General features: G+C 48.1%; 1 protein-coding gene across 1 annotated transcript in view; it reads left to right on the top strand.

Moving 5' to 3' along the window:
- Positions 1 to 23,669, top strand: part of TEX26 (testis expressed 26) — a 118,393-nt gene that overhangs the window by 21,498 nt on the left and 73,226 nt on the right. The window lies entirely within an intron of this gene.

Consider the following 23,669-nt stretch of genomic DNA (forward strand, 5'->3'; position numbering starts at 1 on the left):
GCAGCCTCCACGCACTCAATGTCGGCTGAAACCACACCTGCTTCCAGGCCACCCCGAAATTGACCCAAGGACCCTTCTCCTGCCGCACCTGCAGCTTCACCTGCCACAGAACCACCAAACCTCCAAGGACTGGACCCAACCACCTCCGCTGCATACTCCTCAACATCCGCTCCGCACGCAAACACGCCGTGGAGCTCTGGGACCTGCTTGACACCTCCGCCCCAGACGTGGCCTTCCTAACCGAGACCTGGTGGAACGACTCCTCGGCGCCTGACATCGCTATAGCCATCCCGGATGGCTACAAGATCACCCGCAGGGATCGCGCCAACAGAACCGGAGGAGGAATAGCCATCTTCCACAAGTCCACCCTCAAGGTCGCCACCCACGCAGACGACACCCTCAACACCGCCGAACACCTGCACTTCCGGATCCACACCGAGCCCAACACCACCCTCAGAGGAACACTCATCTACAGCCCCCCCGTACCCCGGGCTCAGTTCAGCGACTCCATCGCTGACCTTGCCAGCACCCACGCACTCGCCTCCACGGACTACATCCTCCTCGGGGACCTGAACTTCCACCTCGAGAACAAAAACGACGCCAACTCTGCCACCCTGATTGACAACATCACCAACCTCGGCCTCAAACAACTCGTCACCGTGCCCACCCACGCCGCTGGCCACACGCTGGACCCCGTCTTTTCCACAGGCACCCACGTCGCCTTCGACCACACCACCGAACTCCACTGGACCGACCACCGCTGCATTAATTTCACCTTCAAGAAACCAACCACGCACCAACGCATCCAACAGCTGCCTCGCTGCTGCTGGAGCAAAGTCACCGAAGACCGACTGATCACCACCCTCGCCCAGAACCCACCCACCGACCCCACCGACCCAGACGCCGCGGTCCGCAACCTCAGACAGTGGATAGACGATTGCGCCAACACCCTCGCCCCGCTCAAGAAACCCTCCAACAGCCACGTCAGCAAGAGAGCCTCCTCATTCACCGACGAGCTCCAGACCTCCAAACGAGCATGTCGGAAACTGGAGAAAATATGGCTCCACAAACGCACACTGGACAGCCACGCAGCCCACAAGGACACCACCCGCAGACATCACCACCTCATCAGATCAGCCAAGAGATCCTCCTTCAGTGACCGCTTGGACAACAACGCATACGACAGCAAAGAGCTCTTCAGCATCGTAGAAGAACTCTCCAACCCCAGCTCCAACAGCAACGACATCCCGCCCTCACAAGAACTGTGTGACTCACTAGCCATCTTCTTCCACCGCAAGATCGCTGACATCTACGACAGCTTCAACACCACAACCGCCCCAACTACGCCAGACTCCTCCTCCCCTGTGAATACCACCAGCGCCATCCACCTGACCTCCTGGTCCAACGTCAACGACGGCGAGACATGGAAGGTCATGGACTCCATCCACTCAGGATCACCGTCAGACCCGTGCCCACACCATGTATTCAACAAAGCAGACGCAGCCATCGCACCCCAACTACGGAAGGTCATCAACATCTCCTTCGAAACAGCAACATTCCCGGAAAGCTGGAAGCACGCCCTCCTCAAAAAGCCCAAGGCGGACCCCAAGGACCTCAAGAACATCCGGCCCATCTCCCTGCTCCTGTTCCCGGCAAAGGTCATTGAGAAAATCGTCAACAGGCAATTGACCCGCCACCTGGAAGACAACATCCTGGACCCCTCCCAGTCCGGATTCAGATGAAACCACAGCACAGAGACAGCCCTCATCGCCGCCACAGACGACATCAGGCGCCAACTAGACAACGGCGAAACATCGGACCTCATCCTCCTGGACTTGTCGTCCGCCTTCGACACGGTCTGCCACCGCACTCTAAAAACACGCCTCCTAGAAGCCAGAATCCAAGAGAAGGCCCTTGACTGGACCACGTCCTTCCTCCCTGGCAGAACCCAGAGCGTCCGCCTCCCACCCTTCCGATCCGAAGCCACCGACATCATCTGCGGCGTCCTTCAGGGCTCATCCCTCAGCCTGACGCTGTTCAACATCTACATGGCCCCCCTCGCACAAGTGGCCGGCCAGCATGACCTCAACATCATCTCCTACGCCGACGACACCCAGCTCATCCTCTCCCTCACCGAGGACCCACACACCGCCAAAACCAACCTCCACGAGGGAATGAAAGCCGTCGACGACTGGATGAGGAGCAGCCGTCTGCAGCTGAACTGAAAGATGGAGGTACTCATCCTCGGACCCACCCCCTCAGCCTGGGACAACTCCTGGTGGCCGACCACACTGGAAACAGCACCAACACCCACCGACCATGCACGCAACCTAGGATTCATCCTCAACTCCTCCCTCTCCATGTCCAAGCAGGTCAACACCATCTCCTCCTCCTGCTACAACACCCTCCGCATGCTCTGCAGGATCTAGAAGTGGATCCCGACAGGGACAAGAAGAATGGTGGCACAGGCCCTCGTCAGCAGCAGACTGGACTACGGCAACATACTCTACGCAGGAATCCCAGCCAAACATCTACGACGACTACAATGCATCCAAAACGCCTCCGCCCGACTGATCGTCAACATGCCCTGCCGCAGCCACATCACCCCCCCACCTAAGAGACCTAAGAGACCTACACTGGCTCCCCGTCGACAAGAGGATCGCCTTCAAGCTCCTCATCCACGCACACAAAGCTCTCCACAAAGCCGGATCAGCCTACCTTAACAGCAGATTCAGCTTCTACACCCCACCCGCCAGCTCTGCCCTGCCAGCCTCGCCCTCGCCCTCGCCGCTGTCCCCCGCATCCAACGAACAACCTCTGGCGGCAGATCCTTCTCTTTCCTCGCCGCCAAGACCTGGAACACCCTCCCTACCCACATACGGCAGACCCAAGACCTACTTGCCTTCAGAAGGCTCCTCAAGACCTGGCTCTTCGAGCAGTAGCAGCACCCCCCCTCCCCTCAGTGCCTTGAGACCCTCACAGGTAAGTAGCGCGCTCTACAAGTACATTGATTGATTGGTTGGTCTGTGGAGAAGAATGCAGCTGTCAGGACTCGTGTGAGGAGTAGCCGAAAGGAATAAGAGGAAACATGGGCGAGTGTCAAGAGGGCCTATGAAGGAAGACCTGTGATTGCCCAGGGTCTTTCAGTCTCCCAGCCTGGCTGCTAAGTGAAGCCAGAAAGAGGAAAGGTTGTGTCGGACTTATCAGTGTCAATCTCAAAGTAAAGACTTGCTGATTCAGAGACTAACGCGGAGAAAGATGGAGATATCCTGTGCAGATTCTAACTTTGTTGCACATCAGCGATTACACTAGTGCCATTGACTGAAGAAAGAAGATCCTTCCATTGCGATTGATGGAGGAAAGTGATGGAGGTGCCTTTGTGGAACCGGTGCCATGCCACTCGGATGGCCATTAAGAGAAGGAGATGTAGTTGCTCGAGTGTGCACAGCATCTAGTAATTCCATACACCAGAGAGATATTAATTGGGAATTTTGTAGGTATGAGACTTTGATGGGACATTACAGAGCATTGCTATACCTACATAAGAACTGAATATCCGTGTGCTGCGGGCAGATCTACTGGTTACAAAATTACACTGTAACATAGTGAGCATGGTCCTAAGCTTTTATTGTGATTGCTGCCATGTTTTATTAATTAGTGAACCACGTAGACCTCATAGTGCATCTATGTAGATTTCTTATTCCGTATGTATACTCTAAGAAGCTCAGTTCTCATTAAAATATTTAGCATTGGGCTAGACATTACATTATTGCACCTGTTGTGTGATTGTTTGAGATCTGAGTCTCTACCCTCCACACTACCTCCCTTGGACACCTTGAATTGCTTGCCCTTACTACCCTGAGAGTCAAGTGCAGAAAAATGTATGTGGCCTAGTTTGTAGAGTCTAGTATGTCAGGCCCGAGGAAACCAGCAACAAACAACCTAAACGAATTACATTGGGGTCTAGTTGTCCCTGCCTGCCCTTTGACCCCTGTAATGGATATGACAGACAGATACGGTTAAAGTACTACAAATAATATCCACCATATCAAGTTTAGAACACCATTATGCCCTGGGTAGGCACAACTCTCTCAGTAATACTCACTGACTTAAGGCTGGGTTACCACTAAGCAACGGAGAGCCAAGATACTGCCAAGAGTACCCACTATATCACTATTTGGAGCACTATGTTTGCAGAGAGAGATAAAACGTAATTGTTAGAAATGGGGTTTCTAGTTGGCACTGGTTTGCACCTTTGTCCAAGGAGGGACCCTTCTTCCGAGTCAGGGTAAGGGGAATATACTTCTAAAATAACCCCTGCTCACCCCCTTGGTAGCTTGGCACGAGCAGACAGGCTTATCTCAGATGCAGTGTGCAAAGCATCTGAGCATGCGTACAGTAACACAGTGAAAACACCACACAAGTTTAGAAAAATAGCAAATCTTTATCTAAAACTGACAACAATGCAACATACAATACTTCAAAGATAGTTACTGAAAGATAACCTTCAATTTGCAATGAGATGTGAAAAACACAGTTCTTCCAAGTCGGTAGCTCCATCCAGGGCTACTACAATGCTGAAAACGACAGAGTCTAACAGTTCCAGCCGACGGCATCAGTACAGGCCAGCTAAAGCGTCAACAGACTTGTAGACAGTACCTTTCTAGCTGCGGCCGATCCCGTTGGTATGAGTCGGCCGGGGCAACTGTTGCGGCTGCAATGTGAAGTGGAAGCTGTGCAGCATGCAGTGCCCTCACTGTGCAGTGCAGGCAGCGGCTAGATGACTGTGCTCCTTGCATCGGTTAGGCCAAGGCTTACAATGCAGAGTGAGGCGGTGCACGATGTGGTGCTGGCAGGTCACAGTGCAGGCAACAGAGCTGGTCGATGTTCGTGTCAGGCAGCGGCGGTGTCAGTGAAGTCCGGGCAGAGTGAAGCGAGGCGTGCGGAGTGTGGTGCCCACAGGACGCGGTTCAAGCAACGGTTCGGTGACAGTCGCCCGGCTGCATCGTTGAGACCAAGGATGCAGTGCGAAGTCCAGTGGTGCCTTCAGTACATGGAACCCGCGACGGAATCGGTGACAGAGTCGGCTGCTCTTTTCTTCTGTGGCGACTGAAAACCAGCGGTTCCAGAGACCGTGCCCGGAGGATGGTGCAGTCTTTGCTGTTTCTTAGACTTCTTGAACAGGGGGCAAGCTCTACCTCAAGCCCTTGTAGATCCTTTGTCAAGCAGGATAGACACACAGTTCTTCTCCTTGGCTTAAACAGCTACTGTAGGCCAACCCCAGACAGCACACAGCAAAGGGGAAGTACTTCTCCTCCAGCTTCTCCCAGCTCTTCTCCTTGGCAGAGGTTCCTCTTGAATTCCAAAAGTGATCTAAAGTTGAGGGGTCTGGGCCCCACTTTTTATAGTACAAAATCCTTTGTTCTCTGGAGGCAGAGAGGATCTGTGCTCAGCAAAACTCAGTTATGTCCCCACTGGCCCAGCTTCCTCGTAGGACAGCATTGTCCCAGGCATACCAGGCCCATTCAGGTGTAAAATAAATCTCCTCCCCTACTCTTAATGCAGCCCAGGTCTATTCAGACCAGCCTTGACTCACCCTGGAAAGCCAGGACACACTTCACCCCAAAGTGGCTGTCTGAACAGAATGCACATTCCCAGCCCCTGTCACTCCAAAGCTAGACGGTCAATGCACCCCTAGCAGAGGCACACTGCATGGCTTAGCAAGAAAATACCTACTTTCTAAAAGTGGTATTTTCAAAACCAGAATGTAAATATCATCCTTACTAAAAGATGCATCTTTAGATTCTGAGTTCAGGCATAATAAACTCCATTTTCCTATCGTGTTCCCATGGGCAGTTATACTTGTAAGATGTTGTAAGTAAACTTCCCATTCTATCCTATGAGACAGATAGCCCTTCAAAAGTGAAAAACGAAATTGGCAGTATTTCACTATCAGGACATGCCACACACATCAGAACATGTCCTACCTTTCACCTACACTGCACCCTACCCCTAGGGGTATCTTGTGCCTACATTAGGGGTGACTTACATGTAAGAAAAGGGATGATTAGGGCCTGTCAAGTGGATGGACTTGCCAGGTCGACATGGCAGTACGAACTGCACACAGACACTGCAATGGCAGGCCTGAGACCCATTTGCAAGGCTGCTTGTGTGGGTGGCACAAGCTATGCTGCAAGCCCATTAGCAGCATTTAGTCTACAAGCCCTGGCCACACATGGTGCACTGTACTAGGGACTTAGCAGTAACTCAAGTAAGTCAGTTGTGGGCACACTAATCCATAACAACAATTTACACCTGGAGCACTTGCACTTTGGCACTGAACAGCAAGGGTAAAGTGCCCAAAGCATCCAGACCAGAAAAAACGAAGTCCAACACACAGTAAAACTCAGGAGGCAAAGGCAAAAAATACATGGGAAACCCACGCCAATGATGCCAGGTCTAACAGTCATAAAATGTTGTGTGCAGTGTAAAGGATGAGAATTGAAACTGCCTGACTGTCAATGCCTTCATCAAACAGCTGAAGTTCAGCTAGTAATGTTGTGTTTGTTGGACCTGGCCATTTTTACAGGTTAACTCCAAACTTTTTGCTTTTGCCTCCTATTTTTCCTACCCCCTTCTTGTTGGCTTTAGGACTCTGGGCTCTGTACCAGTGCTAATCAGTGCTAAAGTGCATATGATCCCTGTGTAGATTGTGATTATGAGTGGCTATCCATGGTTTGCATATTTGATTTACTGGTAAGTCCCTAGTAAAGTGTACTGTGTGTGCCCAGAGCTTGTAAATCAAAAGCATTAATTGTGCCACCCACACAAGTAGCCTTTCAAATGTGTCTCAAACCTGCCACTGCAGTGTCTACACACACAGTTCTTGCCTGCCATGTCGACCTGGAAAAAGCATCCACTTGTCAGGAGGTAACCTTCCATTTCTTACATGTAAGTCAGCCTTCAGATATGCCCAATGCACCCCCATGGACAGAGTGCAGTGTATGTCAAAGGTGGGTCATGTACTGGTGTGTTTTGCATGTCGGGATAGTGAAATACTGCCAATTTCGTTTTTCACTATAGTCAGAACTAGCTCTCCCATAGGCTATCATTGGAGCTGGCTTTTAACATTTTAGAAGTGTAATTTCAATTGGGAACAGCTAGAGATTTGGAGTTTGGGCTCCCCGAGCTTGGAATTTAGTAACACAACTTTTAGTTAAGTTGGTTTTTAAATTGTGTGTTTGAAAATGCCACTTTTAGAAATTGGGCATTTTCTTATTTAACCGTCTGGTTCCTCTGCCTGTCTGTGAAATCAACGTCTGGTTTGGACTGACAGAGGCTTGTTTGTGCATTCACTCCAGACATTCACACAAAGAGAGTTGAGGTGTGTCCTACATATGCTGATGAGTCTTCCTGGGCTAGATTGGTGGGAGGAGTTGTCACTAACACCTGAATGGGCTGTGGCTGCCTTGCACAATGCTGTCTACAACCCTGTAGTGTGGCTGGACCAGGGAAGATAGAACTAGTTTTACTGAGCAAGAGAAACTTTCTTACAAAGACTTCAAAGGGAAAAGAGGTATAAGTATGAGACCTAAAACCCCAGACTTTTAGACTGCTTCTGGACTAAGGAACCTGCCAAGAAGAAGAGCTGAAGAGCTGCCAGGAGGAGTACTGACCCTTTGCCGTGTGTTGCTTTGCTGGGTTGGCCTGCAGTTTCTGCTTCTGCCTGTGGGCAGTGGAAAGGACTGGACTTTTGTCTTGCTGTGTTATCCTGCTTAAGAAGATTCTGCAAGGACTTGAAGTAGAGCTTGCCTCCTGTTAAGAAGTTCCAGAGACACAACAACTTCACCTGCAGCATTCTTGAACTCCACTGCTGGTAGTTCTAACCTGCCTTGTGTTGCCAAATCCAGTTCTGGGCCCTTGGAGGCTGTTCCTGCAGCAAAGAACTACAAAAGACCAAAGAAACCTACAAAATTAATGCTTCGCCCTGCTTGCAGCTGTATTTTTAGACGCAGCTCCGCCATGCAGGAGAAAATTCTGACGCACAGCCCCAGGCGGCCAAGGAAATCAAATCATCACCTGTCAGTGGCCTGAAGAACTGCAGCATGCTGAGTTCAGCACATTGGTCTCTGAAGTTCTAGACCACCCACCGACTCTGACGCAGGCCCCGCTGTGCGGTTAAAAGAAACAATGCATTGTGGGACTGCAACTGAAGAAATCGACGCAGCACATGCTTGCCACCACTGCATCAACCTCCTGCACATTCCGGATTTCCACACATTGCAAGTTTTTCCAGCGCAGCACCTGCAGACCGGAACTGCCTTATAATCAATGTATCACTTTCCCCCAGAGTCTGGATCTGACGCACCGTTTATATTGTGTGCAGCAGAACTGTTGCATTGCCTCGCCAAGGATCTGACACATTGCTATATTTTCCAGACTTCCCTCCTGTTTTGCCCTGTGGAGTTTGACCCATTTGAGGTACTTTGTGTAAAAGTCATCCATAGTTTCCTCTGGCCAAAATTGCTTGAAGCCTTTTACAAGTTAAATTTTGAGTTGTGTATGTTGGATTTTTCTTGTTTCGGTCTTTTTTGGTTTAGGTAAAGATACTTTATTTTTCTAAACTGGTGTGGTGTCCATTTGTAGTATTTCCATTGTGTTACTGTGTGTATTTTGTACAAATGCTTTAAACATTGCCTCTGAGATAGGCCTGACTGCTTGTGTCGAGCTAACAAGGGGGTAAGCAGGTGTAATATTAGGTGTGTAATCCCCTTATCCTGACTAGAAGGAAGAGTCCCTGCTTGGACAGGTTGCATACCACTGCCACTAGAGAGCCCCATTTCTAACAGTGTGTAAATAGAAAAAAATAACAAAAAGTGTTTAAAAAAAGACTTGATTAGAGTTCTGTATGAGCCCCGTAGAGCAACAGGAGAAAAACCTGCAGGCATACATTTTATACCGCTAGGACTGGTGGATGATCACACTTTGGAGTCTACCCAGTAGTGGTGAGCAGTAACCCACAGACCTGCACAAGTGAAGCACAGCCATAGTAAGTGCTCTTTCGGAACTACCCAGGGGTGACAGAGGACCAAGCCACAACCCAGAGAAGTGCATTGGTTACGTGCAGCCATGATGGAAGTTCTACAGGGTCCCTCCAGGAGACAGAGGAAAGAGGCCTATATATATGCACTGCATACATGCAGCCAACCTGACTTTGCCTTTTGGGGTACAAGCAGGAGCAATAAAAGAGCAGTTTCCACTTCATGCACTGGCTAGAGGCAGCCATCGTGAATTATCTAAATACGTCTGTTTGGTAACCTATAGGCAAAATGTAGCCAACATGTTGCCAAGAATCCGTACTTTGTCAAGGTTGGGGCACCGGTATGCCAGGGTGAAGCAACATTTGTGAGCCCCTCCCCCTCTGTACAGCCATTCAAACTGGCCACATTGGCAAATACCCATGAACCAAAGTACATGATAATTCCTTTATGTGCACACTCACAAACGCACACTTATACTGAAACATTTAGTCGCACTTATTCTGTCCCTCACCCCTCTTCCAATAATTATGATCCCAGTTTCCCACCTTCAAAATCCTTTCCTCGCGGATCAAATTCATGTAGGTAGCAGCACCAGTGGGTGTTTGTAGGAGAAAGCTACAGGCCTCAACTGGAATTGTCTTGTCTAACTGACGTTCGGCACCCAGTTATCACAAAGCCAAAAGAGAAGATTGGACGATCGTCATGGAAAGATACCAAACTACATAAACAACATTTCACAAGATCTTCCACAAAGCTGCTAATAAAACAAACTATTTTCAAGTCTCTTCCACAAGGCAGAGCCAATCAAAGAATGTTCCCCAACTCTTCCAAGAAAGTAGTCAAAATCAATCTTGTGAATCATGTGCACCACACAACCTACCTGGACATAAAAGAACCATGGGTGGAAAATGTACGGACTTAGGGCCTCATTTGCAATATTTTGACGCACAGCAGCACAGCAAGCCTTCTTGCTGTGCTGTCATGCGTCAAAATAAAAGAGAAGGAATGCTCCGTATCGCCAAGATATGTCATATTCCTGTCCTTCTCCCCTACACCGGCACACAAACAGCAGCCGTGCGCCAGCATAGACACCCTTGCGTCATTTTGCACATAAACATTAATTAAAGTCATTTTCCTCTTTCTATGCGTGCTGCAAAATGCAGCACCCATCGAAAGATGAAAAACAAGGAGAAATAAAAGTATTCCTCATTGCGCCTCCTTACACCTCCCCTAGGGAGACGTAGGATTCTGACACATTCCCAGCTTTACAAAATGTTGTAAATCTGGGACTGCGTCAAGTTCCATGGATGTTGTGTGGGAACACCCACAGCAACACCCATGGAACGCCCCTTTCACGCAAATTAATGCATGAAAGGGAAACATATTTATAACGCCATGAAAAGTCAAGCAGCGTGACCTTACATGGCCTAGTATATATAGGGAAGCCCATTGCACTGCCGGTGCATCAATAAAAGTGAAGCACCGGCACAGCAATGGGCTTGTAAATAAGTCCCTTAGCTTTTTGCTTAGCCTCAACTTGTATTCCACTGTGTCCTGGATTTGTCATACTTCAAACATTTTGAGCGATATTTGCTGTGAATCACAAGATGTGGTTTCCGTTCACATGGTCATATAATAACAATAATGTTATGCGTACATATGTGTTCACCGATGCTTGACACTCAACTAGTTGACAAATTAAGATGTTAGTGGCAGTTCCACGCAACACCCATGGACCCTGACACATTTCCAGATTTACGAGGAATCGTAAGCCTGGAAATGCGTTAGAATGCTACACCACCCTAGGGCTGGATTTGCCAAGTCTGCTTATACAGGCACCCACATTACATAGTACCAGAGGAATTTCTGCATCATCAGATATACAGGAGTGGCTGGACCATGCGGGCAAATGTTTGTTACGAGTGCAATGAGCATGTGAGAAATACATCCTATAGGGGGTCATTACGATTCCGGACAGACTTCAGTTCATCCGCCATGGCTGAGGGGAGTGGGACCGGCCGCCTGTAAGGCTGTGGTCCCGCACATGAGATTATGATGCAACCGCATTGCTCTCATCTACATGGTCCCCTTCGCCACCATTGTCAGAGAGCATATTATCCTATGCCGACGGCACCCAGCTCATCCTCTTCTTCACAAAGGAGCCCAATACCACCAGACTCAGCTTTCAGGAAGGAATAAAATACGTTGCATCCTGGATGAGCAGCAGCTGGCTGTAGCTCAACTCGTAGAAGACAGAAGTCATCGTCATCGGGCCCACCCCCTCCACATTGGACAACACCTGGTGGCCCTCTGCCCTCGGCTACCCACTCGCCGACGGACCATGCCCGCAACCTCTGCATCATACTCGAATCCTCCCTCACCATGGCCTGACAGATCCATGCCGTCTCCTCCGCGTGCTTCAACACCCTCCCTGCCTTCCGCAAGACCTTCAAATGGATTCCCCTTGAATCCAGAAAGACTGTCACCCACGCACTCAACCAGCAGATTGCACTACGCAAATACCCTCTACGCCAGAATCAACAAGTCCCTGCTCAGAAGACCCCAGACCATCCAGACCGGGGCGGCTAGAGTAGTCCTCGGCATCCCGCGACGAGACCACATCATCACCTACATGAGCTCCACTAGCTCACCGTCGAGAAGAGAGTGACCTTCAAGCTACTCACTCACGCATACAAATCCCTCCACAACACCGGACCCCAATACCTCAACAAAAGAGTCTCCTTCTACATGTCCAAGAGAAGCATCCGCTCCGCCTACCTAGCCCTTGCCGAAATCCCCTGCATCCGCAGAACCAGAACGGGTGGAAGAGCTACTCCTACATCGCAGCAAAGACCTGAACCAAATTCCCAATCAGCATCAGACACTCACCCACCCTACAAGCCTTCAGGAAGAGCCTCAAGACCTGGCTGTTCAAGTAAGAAGGAGCTGCACGATGACATCACCTCCAAGCGCCTTGAGACCCTCACTGGTGAGTAGCACGCTTCACAAATTCCTGATTGATTGATTGATTTTAAAGTATAAGTTGAGTTTAATAATCCTTTATAACAGCTTCCCTCTTTCACTTTCTTTAGTCAATCCTGGATGTTACTAAATGTCATATTACTAAATCAATACATTTTTGTAATATGTGTTTATAAAAGCGTCTTCTTTCTTTGATTTAAAGTGTATTGTGTGCAGAATGATGAATGTGAAACCACTGCTGCATGATTGAATAAAGCATGATACTATGCAATAAAAGAGCATCTTCCTTGCTTAATTACATCCAATAACTGACTTTCTTTTTTAAACATAAATCATGTGCTGGAAGAAAAGGACATCTCAAAGGACCTTAGTATTATACATAATTGTGCACATTCTCTCTACAAAAGTTAATGCATAGGTGCTGGCAGACGAAACCCTTCAAACCTTGTGTTAAAATATTGCACAGGGGGGCATGGCTAACAGCCGAGCAAGATGGCTGCTTAGTGTAGGAGCTCCGCGGACGACACAGCCCTTCACGCCAATCCGCACACTGATCCGGTACACAACTGCAATCCAGGGGCCTGAGCAGAGGTCCGGAACCGAGCGGCGGCGATAGGCGAAACTCCGGGCAAAATCAGACACCGGGTGCCAGTGTCAGCCGAGAGTGACGGACAGCGGCCTAACGCCCACGCAGAGACCGGGGCCTGGAGTATCTCGGAGCCTGGGAGTGAGGGGAGAGGGAAACGGAGCAAGACAAGCGGCAATTCCAGCGCCGTGACCGCCACTGACAGCAACGTGGGCAGGCAAGACCCGGACACATTATACGGACCTGGGGGCTGTCAGGGCCGCGAATACGGCAGTAAGCGAGGCAGATAAAGGCAAGGTGAGGCCTGGTGGCGGAAACAAAGCCGGGGGCTCGATTTTTGGAGGTGGCGCCAGCTACTGACCTCGGGAACGGGGGAGCCCAGGAGTTTGTCGCAGGCGCGAGGGTGCGTAGAACTGATACAAGGAGCTAGAGTGGAGCCAGCTTCCCCCCCTTCCCTGTTGGTGATTCATTCACAACGCAGCAAAATTGGCCATAGTATTGGAGTGGAGAGCCCCTAAATTGAACCAGCTGCATGAACTGAGCAATATACACCACATATCTGGCACCACCACCGCACTTCATTTATTGTATCAGCCGCTTAAACTTGTAAAACTATCCGCGCCTAACAGGCTACGAGGTTTCCAGGCCTGACTGACAAATGGCACTGCGCAGTGCGTTATCCACGCCAACCCCGAGACCAGCATGGTGGGCAGGGGCCCACGGACACAAAATATGCAGGCAAAGCTGGACAAGTACGCAGATGACAAAAGCTCCCCACCACTTCAGGAAGGACGCAACTCTTCGGGCGAAACGACAGAAGGCGAAAAAGGTAACGCTGGAAGATGTTATGGCAGCCCTATCAAGTGTCCAAACTACAGTGGGGACGACCTCCACAGACGTCTCTTTACTACGGGCGGACTTCGACAACATGGCGGACAGAGTCACCGAAGTGGAGAAAATCACTAAAACCCTGGTGACAGATACAGCGACAATGCAGAAGGCGCTGTCCCGACTCGAGACGGAAAACAAAATCCTGACAGAGAAACTCGACGATCAAGAAGGACGCACACGCAGGAACAACGTGCGCATTTTAGGTATTTCAGAAAGTAAAGGCACTCAAGCAATGGACCTCTATGTTGAAGAACTGGTGAAAACACGACTACAGCCCAAAGGACTATCCAGTTTCTTCTCGGTGGAGAGGGCCCATAGAGTTCCGGGCGGAAGGCCTAAGCCGGGGTCACCCCCCAGACTGGTGCTCGCCAGACTGTTTAACTTCCGAGACAGGGACGCCATTTTACAAACTGCGAGGGTCTCCCCGCCGATTCGAGGGCGTGGGAAAGTTTGGGTTCTGGTTATTATTGTATTAGTTCGTAAGTTCCAGAGTGAAACTGCACATGAGATCCTCAAATGCACAAACACCCAAAAAAGCTCAAGCATAGCACACTAAAGCTAAACTCACTGGTTCCTTTCACTATGATAATGGGGGATGAATCACTGACTAGCCTGAAAGACGCCTCTGCCACCACAACTCCATCCCTCTCCGTGCTAACATGGAATGTCAGAGGTTTGGGCGATAAAATTAAGCGTGGACTGGTCCTGCACTGTATCAAAAGGGTAAACCCCGCGGTAGTACTGCTGCAAGAGACACATCTTACAGGCACGTCCACTAAAGCACTTGACAGATGGGGCTATAAAATGGTGGCGCACTCCGACTTTACGTCGAATTCCAGGGGGGTTGGAATATTAGTCAAAAAACAATTTCCACTAATTTTAAAAGAAGTTAAATCAGACGAAGCAGGGAGATTTGCTACTATACATACGCAATGGGAAGGGAAACACCTAAATATTGTTTCAGTGTACATACCCCCAGCATTGCAAACAGTGGCCCTCCCTGCCTTGAGTGCGTTTTTACTTGGACTTCCGGCGGGAGAGCTACTCATTGGTGGAGACTTTAACTCGGTGGTTGACAATTCCATGGATAGACTCCCGCCGAAGATGAATATACAGGGGGAATCCCGTCTAGGGAGCTTCTTTGTAGCGATGGGGCTGAGCGATATTTTGAGGAAATACCACCCTACAGAGCGTCAATACACATATTACTCTAGCGTTCATAATAGCCTCACTAGAATAGATTACTTTCTGGGATCACTGGGTAGCCTTTCTAATATTAACAAAATAGAAATTAGACCACGGGGCATCTCAGACCACTCCCCGATGCTACTCAGCTACACGCACCATCAACACAAAAGGCGCCAAACTTATCCGATACGCCCTGGCTACCTTAAAATCCCTGTGATTAGGAAAGCACTAAAGAAGACGACAAAACACTACTTTCAGGAGAACGAGGGGTCGGTGACCTCCTCTGTCGTCCTATGGGAGGCGTATAAGACAGTCCTCAGGGGGCAGGCCATATCTTCCATAGTCAATACTAAAAGGAAGAAACAGCTAGAATTACAAACTCTGGAGATGGAACTGACTGTAGCGGAGGCTCGACACGCCAGTGACCCGACCGCCGACGCGTCCCGCGATTTGTGCCTAGCACAGAGACGACACAAGGAACACCTGACAGAACTGACTAGACAACAATTAGCACACACGCGACACAAAATATATGATATTTGCGATAAGGCAGGAAAGTTGCTGGCATGGTTGGATAAAAGGGATAAAGGGGACAGATGGGTAGCGCAGATTAGCACAGCTGATGGACGCAGCACAACAGACCCACATACGATAATTAACTTGATGGCACAACACTTCCGTACTATCTACTCCTCAAACTCAGCGATTTCAGAGGAAGAGGCGATGACCTATGTAAGGGATCTGGCCATGCCCAAATGGACCGCGGAAGAGGCACAGGACCTGGAGAAAGACCTCTCGGAGGAAGAGGTGCACACAGCCATTAGGGCGCTACAATCGGGCAAAGAGGTAGGACCAAATGGCATCCCAATTGAATTTTATAAAAACATGGGAGGCCCACTAACGCCGCACATGCTGCACATGTTTGCAGAAAGCTTAAAAGCGGGAGAGCTCCCGCCAGACCATCGAACGGCCACCATAATTGCCATCCTTAAACCAGGCAAACCAGCAGACCAATGTACCTCATACAGACCCATCTCCCTCATAAATGCAGAGGCCAAAATCCTCGCCAAGTTGTTGGCGGCAAGACTGACGCCACACCTATCTAAACTCATCCATCAGAACCAGTCGGGTTTTATGCCCGGCAGAAACACAAGACTTTTTTTATTTATTTATTTATTTTTGCATAATACATGTCGGAATGAGTCACTTATACATGTGTAAATATATAATTGCAGCCATTCATTTCAGTCTTAGACCATCAGATCAATTTAAAAATAACAAAGAAACCTTTGTGATACAGAAAACAGATTACATGACCTGACGGGCAGAAAAAAAAACATTCATTAATTAGAATTACAGTGTGGAGCCAGAAAAAGAAGAATAAAACTTTAAAGACCCTGAATAAAGACATAAGAGATACGAGCATTTTGGATAGAAAATATACTCGAGCGAAATTTAAATTTCAGGCTCTAAATACCTCCTCACACAGCCCCATATTTGCTCACCAAGCTTTCTCTTACGATGACCCTTCAGGGCATATGAACTATACTCCATATTATATACTGTGAAAAAACGTGCCCTCCACATTTCAAAGGAGGGTGGTTCCTGCTATAACCAGCAGGATGCAATGCTAAGTCTATATACAGCAGTGGCTAAAAATATTAAATTAACATGTTGGCTTGGTATGAGAGTCTGAACTGATCCCATTTCAACCCCTAAAAGGATCTGCGTGGCTGTTAAGACTAAAAATATTAAATTAACATGTTGGCTTGGTATGAGAGTCTGAACCAGAAACACAGCACTTAACAGGGGTGTGGAATTGTTTAAAAAATCTACTTGTCCAAGGGACAAAATTGTATAGAAATCTACTTGTCCTGCAAAAAAATAAACTTGCCTTACCTCTTTACTGTATCAATAAGATGGACAGGCAAAAGTGTAAATTAGGTTGTAGACCGTGCGTTTTAGACATTCAATACAGTGAAGCTTCCTTTTGGGAGAACAGTGTCAGCAAAGGTTGCATATTTGAATCAGAAATTCCCAGTATAACTTACACCATGGTAATGTGTAAGTCAGTATTACATATTTACAGGATAACAGTTTTGCATAACGTATTTACAAACAATATAAAACGCAGTCACATATCGGCTAGAACCAAGCTGCTACCCACAATGCATTTAAGATTCATGTAGTAGTCAGGGCTGGATATGAATGTGATCTGTGATTATGTCTAGATTAGGGTGTCCTGCTCAGGAAAGTAGGATATTTCTAGCTGTCCTGGGACGGGTGAGAGACAATTCCTTTTTTCCAAAGGGACGGGTCTTCAGATTTCAGCCCCACTTAGATGAAAGCATCATCTCTGAAAGTGTGTAAGGTTTTCATTTGGATGACTCAATCTTTGACACTGTGATACATAACGGGAATTTTGGGGTGGGGAGGCACACTTAGACCTATGCTGTAGAAGTCTTACCAACATTACACAGTCAGTCCTAGAAGCATTATTAGGGAATGAAGTGCCCTTTGCAGCTGCATGTGAAATAAATCACTAAGCTTGAATCTTTACTGCACCAGAGACGTTTATCTAAGCATCCCAAAGAAAGAATCTGCAGCAGCTCGAAAGTCCACTTTAATACTGGTTTGCTGGTCAGTAGTATCTTCCACCAAGCCCAAGCCCAAGCCTCAATTTGTTATACAGGTTCATAAAACAGTGGCAGACACTCCTTAAGGACACCATAAACTAACAGTTTAAGTCCGGTGTTAATTACCCTGCCCCAGCATGTTATATAGAACTAATACAAGGTCAGTTCATATACTGAACTGCACATGATCTAAAATAACATGTCAGGTGACTTGCTTTTTAAATAAAGTATACAGTGGTGTAGGAGGAAACCCAGGAAAAACATGAGGAACGTATCTTGCAGGACAAATCTCCTAGCAAAAAGAACCAGGGGTCTATTAAAAAAAAAAAGCCAGAAGTAAAAACTGTTTTGTTTTCAAAACATTACCCAGTTCAGCTGTAGACTAGAAACTGATCTATCAAACTGTGGGGGCATTTTGAGAGGGTATGGGTGCAGACATCGTAGAGGTGACCATCCACAATAATTTGTGAATCGTTTTTACTTTCAGAATGGAGAGCAGTAGGGAAGTGGGGGGATGGTGGTTTTACATCAGGGGTTTGAGAGGGGACAGAGGTGAGCATCCAACTGGGAGCAAAAGAAAGAAGAGTAAACGTTGTCTAGAGATGTTTGAGGATTTAGATCCAAAAGGAAGAGAATGAAGGCGACTTAGATGGGGAAAGAGATATAACATGAGGTTTAGACTGGGCACAAGACCAATGGCAGAAGGTTGAGACAGCAAGACAAAGACAAGTTCGACAGGGAATTCGAAAAATGACAGTGTGCTGAGATAGTAAACAGGAAAAGGAAGTGTCATTAACAAAAGTTGATGTGGTTGGTGTGTTAAGTAGGGAAGGTTCTGTTGTTGGCATTTTGTGATTTCTGATATAAACTAAAGCACACAGCATAAGAACAATTTCACTTTCTTCTGCTGCATCTCCGGACAGGTTTGTAACGTTAGCTCTTTCTGAGTTTCGCAGCTTTTAACGGGACATTCTACATGTAGTCTATTCACTTGCTTTGCATGTGATTACTTTCCAATAGCATACAAAACAATCCTTTCTCACTGCCTTGGGGTACAGTCCTTATCTCTGTAGTGCCATTTCAAGCACTGCTCCCTTGCAAAGATGTAGCTGTGATATAGAATCCAGGGCATAGGCTAGAGGAAGCCAGCACAACACAAAGGACGGACTTCTAGACCCAGAGAGGCATTTACAGCCTGAAAGCCACAGGTCTTGCTGTTGTGAAGCAACAGAGGGCCTCACCAACCTATCTACTCTAAGCAGGATTTATTTTGACACATGTACGTTACTATATCCGCTTTACTCTACACTTTTAAGAAGTCCATTTCTATGTACTGCATAAACACACTAACCAGCCATACATGCTCCTTTGTTTATTTACCCCTCCCGGTACATTTGAGGTAACCATTCCACATACCTGCCTTATCTTAGCGCGCAGTGCACCAGCTTCTTGTGGCTTATCAGCTTCCAAATGAGAGTGCTGAGCTTCTATCCTAGACTCACCCCTACTTAGCTACATTGTGTGATCCTGGGCAAGTGTTTTATTGTTCTGGTCCTCCATTTCCTAATCTTGCAAGATTAGCAGTGTTTACATAACTCATTTTAATAAGAGCTACCTAAAACTAATAAGAGCTACCTAAAACTGCAGTAAGTTGCTAAACAGCAACGGAGCACTGTTTTTAACCCTAACTTTAAAAGTGTTTGCTAGGGTTAGTAGGGACAAAAAGAGCTTTCAGAGACTTGCCTGTCATTGTTGTAAATTAGGTAAAATGTGGGATATTGGAATGCATGCGGGCACACCTGTTGTCAGTCAGACCAGAGGTATAGTCAGGGCCACTGGAATTATTCAGCAAGAGAGGACGAAATTATGTGGCAGGCTTGAGTATATTATGCAGCAAGAAAAGGCAAAGTATGTGACATCATTTGGCACATTTTGTAATAGTATTAGTTTATTATTTCATCATTTTCAAACTTGGTCACACCCTGTGGGCATTGGTTGCAACTCATTAGTATGAGGTGAGCATCCAAATACAGCAATAAACAACAGAAAGGTGACCAGTCCAGCTTTACAAAGAGGCTTCCACTGTGCGGCAAAACGCAAAGTCGCATTTTTAGTAACTTTTTAATCGATTGAGCTAGAAACACATTTTGCAGCAGATGATGGATTTATGTGGCAAATACTGCGGACGTTCGATCACAATTCCAGTGGCCCTGGCTATAGTCAGTGTGAGGGCCTGAGGTCGCATCATGTAGCAGATGCTAATGGATGGCATTTCTACTGACTTAAAGAAATCACCCCATGTCTAGCGCCCCAGTGCTGCTTTAAAGTCATGCTTGGCGCTGCACCGAACAGCATATAAAGCCTCTCAGCTTCAGGTGCAAGATTTTGGTGACATCGTATCACAGACAGTAAGGTTTGGGCTTTTAGTTTGTGGTAAACATATCACTGTAAACCTGCCTTCTGTCAAACTCTGTCAAACTCTGCCTTGTCCCTTCTGTTTTCTTTTTCTGGCCTCCGATTCCTGTGTGATGGTGAAGGAAAAAATGCAGAGCCATATTGGGAATAAAAGAGTGTAGTGCAGACACTGGTGTACAAATGAGATGCTCGTGAAAATGAAAGCAACAGGGGTGGCCTGTGGGCTGCACGAGAGCCCCACAGGGAAAGTAAGGTGCTTTAATGTAGATTTGGTTGACACTATAGAGGCTGAGACTTCAAGCACAGACAGCAAGCAATGTGCGAAGAGAGGGGCCAAAGAGTTGCATGACAAAAGAAATCCAAGCACTTTAATGCAAGCCTCGGATGCGAGGAGAGAGGAGAGAGGAAGGGAAGGGAGGGGAGGGGAGGGGAGGGGAGAGGCGGGGAGAGGAGCCGAGGAGAGCAACCTGGTTTCAGCACAGAGGCAAGGGTGCAGCCAAGATAGGGCAGCATCAGAAGGGTGAATTAAGTTTAAAAAAAAGTCGGGTAAAAGCAAGGAGTAAATAAGCTTGTCTCCTATCTGCCATTGCTGGAAGTGTTCTCCAGCTGCAAAAGCTCCATGTGGAAAATTCTGTGCTACACAAAGTTCATGCTGTGCTTTATTCTCTCGACTGCCCAGGTGGGCTATATAATCAAAAATAGGCTCCTCTGCATACTGCTATAAATTGTGTCATGACTCTTGTGCCTGGGTTAGGTGATTACACTGAGGACGAGAGACGGACTGCTAATTTGAAGAGGTCAGATGATAGTTTGATCTCAGTCCATAATTTACTGTCTACTTGCCCTTCGGACAAAACAGTAATTAAAACTTCTTGCCCTTGCAATAAATCTTAATGTCTCGGGCGTCGGGAGATACAAATTACCCATCCCTGACTTAATCTGAGAAGATTGCATGGAGCCCTGGCTCGAGCGGAATATGTGCAGGAACCAGCAGTAATACTCTCACTAGATGCCCACATGGCATTTGATATGGTCCACTGGCCCTTCCTTTTCGCTGTGCTGCGACATCTAGGCTTCGGCCCTAAATTCTGTGCCTGGGTCCGATTACTTTATACGAAACCCATGGCGCATGTCGCCGTTAATGGCCACATCTCTGAAAATTTCCAGCTGGCACGAGGCACACGTCAAGGCTGCCCGTTGTCGCCGCTATTATTTGCCCTAGTACTGGAACCTTTGGCGGCATGGATACGATGGGAGCCAATGATACACGGATTCAGATGGACAGATACTTGGGAAGATAAGATCTCCCTTTACGACGATGACATCCTGTTATACCTCACTACCCCTAGGCGTTCCATAATCAGTCTTCTAGATGTCTGCACGGCCTATGGGCGAGCTTCTGGGTACACCCTAAACTGGTCTAAATCCACCATGTATGTGCTCCATGGCCCTCCTCCGCGTCTTCCAGACAGTTGCCCGCTGAAAACAGCGGCTGGTACGTTTAAATACTAAGGGGTTCACATCACAGCTGATGCAGAAGACTTCCATAATAGAAATCTCAAACCACTACTGGAACGTCTCAGACACGATATTCGACATTGGGAAACTCTGCCGCTAACCCTGCTGGGGATGGCAGCACTCTTTAAAATGATGGCGCTGCCTCGTTTCCTATATATATATTGGAAAACACACCCTACCCAGTAAAAAACGCATATTTTAAAGCAATTGCGGCTCAAGTAACCAACCTACTATGGGGCAATAGACCACCATGTACAGCACAAGCTAAGCTGGTGCGCAGCTGGTACGATGGGGGGATAGCGCTTACAGATATGCAACTTTATTACTGGGCAGCACAATTAAAAGTTATTAATCAGTGGGTACATCTTCCGCAATCAGAACCGGCACTAAAGGCAGACAGAGAACAGTTAGGCGTGGCTGACCTGCTAGCTCCCCTTTACGATAAAAAACTATCAATGCAGAAATTGGGACCGCTGCGCCATACACTTGGGATATGGCACGCAGCTCAGGCAAAGCTGGGATGGCAGGGGGTGCTCACGCAGCTCACTCCGCTCTGGGACACGAAGCGACTAGGAAAGCTTAGGTACAGCAAAGTTTTCAATCACTGGGATGATATTGGGATCTCTACGATTGGAGACTTGTGGCAAAAAGGAGGAGTGCTGCCCTTCGATCTGCTATGACAGCAATATGATTTAGCCCCATCTGTAATGTTTCGGTATAACCAAATTAGACATGCCCTGACGACAGCGCTCCCGCCTGACTCAGAACTCCCAGAAGCTTCCCCTCTGGAGGACAGACTATTAACAGACTACATGCCAAAAAAGGCAACCTCCCTCACCTATCGAAAATTGGTGAATAATCTGCCCGATCTGATGGGAACACTAAGGGACAGATGGTCTACTGAGGTTGATGAGAGTGACGACTCAGAATGGCAAGAGGCATTGGCATCCCCGAAAGAGATGGGCATTCCCTCACGTCTTAGACTGGTGCAATTACGCATCCTGCACCGCTCCTACTACACGAGACACACCCTACATAAAATAGGACGCTTAGCTCGGCCCTACTGTTTGAGAGGGTGCGGGGAGGAAGGAACCTTTTTCCACACCATATGGGACTGTCCCAAAATAGCTGAATACTGGGCGCAATTGCTAAGGACGATGTCGCAATCGGAGGGAGTCACAATGTTACCTGAGCCCAGACGCTACCTGTTGAATGTCTGGGAACCACACGCGCAGGGCAGAGTTGGGCTACAATGGGAATGATGGTAGCCAAGAGGAACATAGCACAGAAGTGGGGCAGTACAGAAAAAACCCACTCTAGCAGCATGGTGTAGGGACATGGACGCTGCCATGATACCGGAAAGGGCAATGCTAAGTGACAGGGGCTGCCTCAAAAAATGGACCAAACTGTGGGGGGCATGGAATAAGTATAGAGGGAATATTTGTGAGCCGCCACCTGACCAAGATGATAGCAGTGAAGAATTAGAGGAAGATTAAGGACTCCAAACTCACTCAACGAAGTCCCCTCCCGAAGGCGATACAACTGTATACTTATGGTTTTGGCATAATTGAATGTGTATATGGTATAATGGTGAAATGCTTGACTATGTGTTTGTGTTTGAAATGTATGTACTGCATTAACTCGGAAAATCGAATAAAAAAAAGTTTAAAAAAAAAATATTGCACAGAACCATGGCATTGCCACCCCAGCTAAGGGGCCCATTAGGATGTTGGGCGGATCGCCACCGCCATGCGGGCGGTGGTGATCCGCCCGACATCCTTGTCTGCCCGCCACCCGTTTCCCCCGCCATATTACTATGGTGTGGGGACCGCGGCGGACGGAAACACCGTCCGCCGCAAGGCGACTGGGGCGGAAAAGGGTGTATATGGTGGCGGTGTCTATCAGATACCGCCAGCCATATTGGCATGGGCTTTGGGAGATGCCTTTCCGTGGCGGCAATGCCGCCACGGAAAGGCAGGTGGTCTTCACTTTGGGGGCCCCCTGTGGGCCCCCATGGTGAGGGCGAGGTGGGGGGTGCATATTTGCATACACAATGCGGGAGGCACCGCGCGGTACCTGCCGCTTTGTGTATGCAAATGCATGCCATGCATTCATAGCATTGCGGCGGGTGCTGGTGTAAACACCGCCCACCACAATGTTACAAATGCATGATGCGCCCGCCACTGTGGCGGGCGCATCATAATATGCAAGGCGGGACTGACACTCAGCTCGCAGGCGGTCCCGTTTTCTGCAAGGATGGCGGGCGGGCAAAGTCCGCGCGCCATCCTAATGGAGGCCTAAGCTTTTATTGGCACAACAGAAAAATTCAGAAACAAAAACAAATCCTTTAAATAGGAATATATTCTATTAGCCTCAAGTATATAGTGTGTACCAGGCCCAGCAGCTTTCCCT

This window comes from Lissotriton helveticus, chromosome 8 (assembly GCF_964261635.1).
Source record: "Lissotriton helveticus chromosome 8, aLisHel1.1, whole genome shotgun sequence".
In the NCBI taxonomy this organism is placed as follows: domain Eukaryota; kingdom Metazoa; phylum Chordata; class Amphibia; order Caudata; family Salamandridae; genus Lissotriton; species Lissotriton helveticus.